Genomic DNA, 6311 nt, shown 5'->3' on the forward strand with positions numbered 1-6311 from the left:
TCCTAGACCATACAGGAAGTCATTTCTGCTGTTACTTGATACCAGCACAAGACAAAACATACACCTCACACCAATATAGTGTATTTGTATTTTAAAATAAAATTCTCAATTCCAGCTTTGCCTTCCATCAGAGAGCTATCATGTTTAACATCTTAGGTATCACAAAATGCTGGAGTAACTCAGCGGGTCAGACAGCATATACTTGGACCATCTCTGACATCTCCCTACCCTTTCTGGATCTTGCCATCTCCATCACAGGAGACAGGCTAGTGACCGACATCTATTACAAACCGTATAAGAAAATAACTGCAGATGCTGGTACAAATCGATTTATTCACAAAATGCTGGAGTAACTCAGCAGGTCAGGCAGCATCTCGGGAGAGAAGGAATGGGTGACGTTTCGGTATACAAAAATAAAATAAAAATGCCAGAGTAACTCATCAGGTTATGCAGCATTTCTGGTGAGTTGTCTAATGAGAAAGATCTGTTTAGATGAGTAAAAGGGGACTTAATCAAAACAAATCAGATTCCAGGGGTTCTTTACAGAATTGTTGCGGAAGAATCTAGTAGACCCAAGTGTCATTTAAAAAAAAACTTTTCCATTTAAGATACCTGAGCTACTTTGTTTTCCCCTCAGAAGGACAAGATCTGGAAGCTTTCGCCAAAAATAACCTGAATACCAATAAGATAGAGGTTGATAGACTCTTAATAAGCCAGAGGGTAAAAGATTACTGCAAGTAGAGAGGGTTATTGTATTTCAGTCACTATATTCCTGATCCATATCGGGTCTTTATACTGACTTCCTATGGAATGTGGTCTAGCGACTGTGTGGTTGGAGCATCACTGATAAGATGCTGGAATGTTTGAGAGAGACTCCTCTGTTTTGCAGTCTCTAATGCTTATGGCTAATAAAGAACTTTATATGAAGTTAAACAACGTATTGTTATTACCACTTCACATAGTTACCATCAAAACAGTCACAATCTTATTAAATGCCGAGCAATTTGAAGGGCGTTTAATTCATATATTTGTATATAATAAATGTTGTGGCGAACAAGGGGACGTGGGCTAAATGTTTATTGTTGAAATGGAGCACAAAAGAGATCTGGGGATATTGAGACTCGTCCATGAAAATGTCAGTAGGTTAATAAATTATATGATCTAAAATTCTGTAAATCTGAATAATATACAGAAAACGAGTGTTAAACCCATCTAAAACTATTTTGACCCATAGCTGGAACATTTCAAAAGATTTTGGGCACTGCATTTTAGCACGAATGTGAAGTTTATAGCAAGGACGGAGAAGCAACTAGTCATATGCTTCCAAGGATTTACCATTTTAGTTACATGAATTGTCAAAGGAACCATTGTTATCCTGGATTTGGAGAGTGCTGGAAATGCCCAGCGGATCTGTCAGCATCTGGAGGGAAAAAAACATTAAACAATCCAGGTTGATGAACTTCAATGAAATTTGGCCAGTTCTGGTACCAATTAGAAAGGCTAATTATCTGTTTCTCTTGATTAATAATGTAGTAATGCTCAATACTAATGGTCCATGTTATATGTGGATTGTATGAACTTGTTTGTGGTCAAGGATCATGCCAACCGTGCCACCCATTCACAATATAACACCTTCGGCTTTATAAAATGTATATAGAACCAAAAAGTTTGCAAAGGCCCATTAAGATTTTTTTTAAATCTAACAAAAAGATCCAGATTTCAGTCTGATGTTTGTTAATACTAATTTGTTTGAACAGCAGATGGCAATATCTACACATAAACTAACCAATAAATTCTTGCAGTTACTCCAGCACTTTATGCACTTATTCTTCACTTACATTTCATGCCATATGGTGCATTATTTTGGAGAACTGAAGAGAAAAATAAGGCCTTGGGTATGTTTAAACTAATTAATAATGTACCCAAGTCATCATTCATCTTTTGTGCTCAATCATTTTGTTGCATTATAGAGTTGGAGCAAAGTTTGATGAAGGATCCTGACCTGCAAAGTTACCTGTCCACAGTATCCAGAGATGCTGCCTGATTTACTCCAGCACTTGGTGTCATTTTTATTGTTGCATTATGAGATAAGTAGCAAAGTTGTGTGTACCAAAATTGGGGCTACACCCATTTGGATATTTTATGTTGACTTCAAAGTGCATTGGACTACCCTGAGGAAATGATCAGGCACAATAAACCATGAATGTAAGATTTTGTTCCATGTATGGATATTGAGACGGTATTGTTTGGTTTACCAGAAGATGGCACATTCGGAGAACATCAGCCCAAAATCAATAGCTATTAAATGTGTGCACTTAAACCTGATTACTACTCTCTATAATAACTGATGTAGTGTGCCAATTCTTCAGCCACTCTGTTAATTAGCTGGATTCTCCAGTTCTCTGCATTGCTTAAGGCAGCCTGCACCTCCTAAATGGATGCACTGCGACTGGCACAGATATATCCAATTGTTCCACCAAGGGGTGACACAGCAGTCGAGTTGCTGCCTTACAGCGCCAGAGACCTGGGTTTATTCCTGACTACAGGTGCTGCGTGTACAGTGTTTGTACATTCTCCCTGTGATCATGTGTGTTTTCTCCGGATGCTCGTTTCCTCCCACATTCCAAAGATGTGCAAGTTTGTACATTAATTGGCTTCTATAAATTGCCTTAGTGTGTAGGATAGAAGTAGTGTATGGGTGATGGCTGGTTGGCACAAACTTGGGCCGAAGGACCTGTTTCCACGCTGTATCTTTAAACTATACTCACTCATTTGCAAGGCTGAACCCTCTCCAAGCAATCGCTATGGAAACCTGCGTGGGCCCAAGCTGCATGGAATATGTCGTTTTTTTAATGGGAAACAGATTCCTTGTTACATTCCAACTCAGACCACTTCCCACAAGGGAAAAGAAGGGGGATAAAGGGGAAATGTGGGACATGAGCGAACAGAGGAGGGGAATGGATCAGGATGATTGGAGTGGAAGATGGTGGGAGAAATGGGTGCACACCGAGATGGGAAGCAGGGGAAAGGGGGTGGGAGGTATTATTTTAAATTGGAGAACTCAATACTCGTACCGTTGGGTTGCAAACCACCCAAGCAGAAAGTTGAGGTGCTGTTCCTCCAGTCGATGTGCTCCACCAGGGCTCGTACAGTCCTTGAAAGTCCTGGAATTTGAAACGGCCTGTTTTGCAAGGCCTTGGAAGTCCATGGACTTATCATAGGTCCTTGAAAATCCACTTTTTATGATAAAAGTATTGATTCATGCCGAGTAATGTGTTTTTTCATCGTTTATAATGCGTATTTTTATTGAAAGTCAGGAAACATTGTTAGACATGTTTGTCTGTCGCCTATTTACATATTCTCCTACCTGCTTTGTCACTGAGAATAAAGACATTGAAGAAGTAGGAATGTGTCTTGTCTGGTATTCATTTATGACCCAGAGCCGGGACAAGGCGAGAGATCGCAGCGCCTCCTCGCAAACACCAAACTCAAGGAAGCTTCCCTCCTCGCCGCCGCCGCTCACCCCGGGGCTTCTGAACAACAACTACATTTGTGTTTGTCCTTATTTCGCTGCGTTAGAGGGAGACGGGGCCAGGGAAGAGAATGGAGGAGTGGCACAGATCTCGCTGGCGCTGGGAGAGAGAGAGAGAGGAAGGGAGAGAGAGAGGGAGGGAGCAGCCCCCGCAAGTGGCGGCGCTCCTTCACCGGACCCCCTGATACCCTCCCCCTCCCCGCGCTCTCGCTCGCACCTGCTACTCCCTCTAACCCGACTCTCTCCCCCCCTCTCTCTCTTCCCCCCCCCCTCTACCCCCTCTCTCTCTACCCCCTCTCCCATCTCCCAGTGCCAGCGAGATCTGCGCCGCTCCTCCACTCTCTTCCCCGGCCCCGTCACCCTCTAACGCAGCGAAATAAGAACAAGCACAGGTGTTGTAGTTGTTGTTCAGTAGCCCCGCATCCCCGGGGTGAGCGGTGGCGGCAAGGAGAGAAGTTTCCTTGAGTTTGTTTGCGAGGGGGCGCTGCGATCTCTCGCCTTGTCCCGGCTCTGGGTCGGTGGCGATCCGCTCTCCGGTGAACTTTCGCCGGCAGCTTCTGCCTTCAGTCCCCGCCGCCGCCACCGCGGTTCCACGGCTCCGGGACAAGTTAAAGAGTCGGGGAGAATTGTGGGGAATTCACCACATAAAGCAAAAAAACCCACAAAATCATCATAGTTTTTACTAATTAACCATATATGCACCAAATTAACAGTTTTGAAAACAGTATTTTCTAACCTATACGGAGAAAAATGGAAAAAAAACCATCAATGCTGGATTTTGGCCCTTCAAAATGGGATTTTTGGACCTTGAAAGTCCTTGAATTTATAGCTGTTCCAAGTGTACAAACCCTGCTCCACTTTGGCCAAGGACAGAAAGTTTGGTATGGGAATGGGAAGAAGAGTTAAAACGGTTAGTAACTGAGAGATCTAGTAGGCCTTGGTGAACAGAGTTCAAGTGTTCATCTTCCCGTTGCCAAACCTTTTCACAGAGATCACTCCATAACTTTTTGGTTTACTCAATGTTTCCCACCCAACCCGCCACACCCCAGGCACTTTTATCAGCAAACACTACCCGTCCCTTTCTTTCCTGTGCCCCACCCTGGTGCAAACCCATTTCTCTCCCCACCCATTCTTCTCCCTTCCTCTGCATGCTCGTCCCCTACCTCAGAGTCCAACGTTTCCCTTTTATTCCCCCCTCTTTTCCCTCCTTTCCATCTCCTCCCACCCATGTTCATGGGCGTAACATGGATAATTCAATAATTATGGAGACATTGAGTAATAGATTGACTGGGCAAATCAAAACTTGCCATAATAAATTGGAAGATGAATTCATGGAATGCATATGACATGCTTTTGTAGATCAATACATTAAAAACAACTAGGGAAATGGATATTTAGTTCTTGTTTAGTGATCTGAGAAAGAGTTAATTGACAATAATGTTGTCAAAAGGCCTTTAGGGAATAGTGTCTATGATATGGTAGTACTTGACGCAACAAACTGCTGATTGAACTCAGCGGGTCAAGCAGCATCCAAGGAAGGAAAGGAAACGTTGACTTTTTAGGTTGAAACCCTATATCAAGTAGAATTTTAGAATGTTTGAAAGCGATGGTTTTCAATGTTAAACTAGAGTCTGAAATCTAAACAAAGGAAACAATGAAGGCAGGCAAGGAGAGTCGGCTGTGGTTGATTGGGTGAATATGTTGAACGGTATGACTGGTCAGGCAAAGGCCGGCATTTAAAAAATATAATGCAATAGGGCTGACGCTCCAAGGAACCTGGGTAGGCTTGTACACACAATGTAGAAACAAAGAATTGCAGATGCTGGTTTAGCCGTGAGAGAGGGTGTTGCAGAGAGGAGCTGAACGTCCTGATACAAAGCTAGGTGGCAGTGTGAACTGTGAGGAAGATGCTATGAGGTTGCAGGGTGACTTGGACAGGTTGTGTGAGTGGGCGGATGCATGGCAGATGCAGTTTAATGTAGATAAGTGTGAGGTTATCCACTTTGGTGGTAAGAATAGGAAGGCAGATTATTATCTGAATGGTGTCAAGTTAGGAAAAGGGGACGTACAACGTGATCTGGGTGTCTTAGTGCATCAGTCACTGAAAGGAAGCATGCAGGTACAGCAGGCAGTGAAGAAAGCCAATGGAATGTTGGCCTTCATAACAAGAGGAGTTGAGTATAGGAGCAAAGAGGTCCTTCTGCAGTTGTACAGGGCCCTAGTGAGACCGCACCTGGAGTACTGTGTGCAGTTTTGGTCTCCAAATTTGAGGAAGGATATTCTTGCTATTGAGGGCGTGCAGCGTGGGTTTACTAGGTTAATTCCCAGAATGGCGGGACTGTCATATGTTGAAAGACTGGAGCAACTAGGTTTGTATACACTGGAATTTAGAAGGATGAGAGGGGATCTTATCGAAACGTATAAGATTATTAAGGGGTTGGACACGTTAGAGGCAGGAAACATGTTCCCAATGTTGGGGGAGTTCAGAACCAGGGGCCACAGTTTAAGAATAAGGGGTAGGCCATTTAGAACAAAGATGAGGAAAAACTTTTTTAGTCAGAGAGTTGTGAATCTGTGGAATTCTCAGTGGAGGCCAATTCTCTGAATACATTCAAGAGAGAGCTAGATAGCGCTCTTAAGGATAGCGGAGTCAGGGGGTATGGTGAGAAAGCAGGAAAGGGGTACTGATTGAGAATGATCAGCCATGATCACATTGAATGGCGGTGCTGGCTCGAGGGGCCGAATGGCCTACTCCTGCACCTATTGTCTATTGTCTAAA

This window comes from Rhinoraja longicauda, chromosome 10 (genome assembly GCF_053455715.1).
Source record: "Rhinoraja longicauda isolate Sanriku21f chromosome 10, sRhiLon1.1, whole genome shotgun sequence".
NCBI lineage: Eukaryota > Metazoa > Chordata > Chondrichthyes > Rajiformes > Arhynchobatidae > Rhinoraja > Rhinoraja longicauda.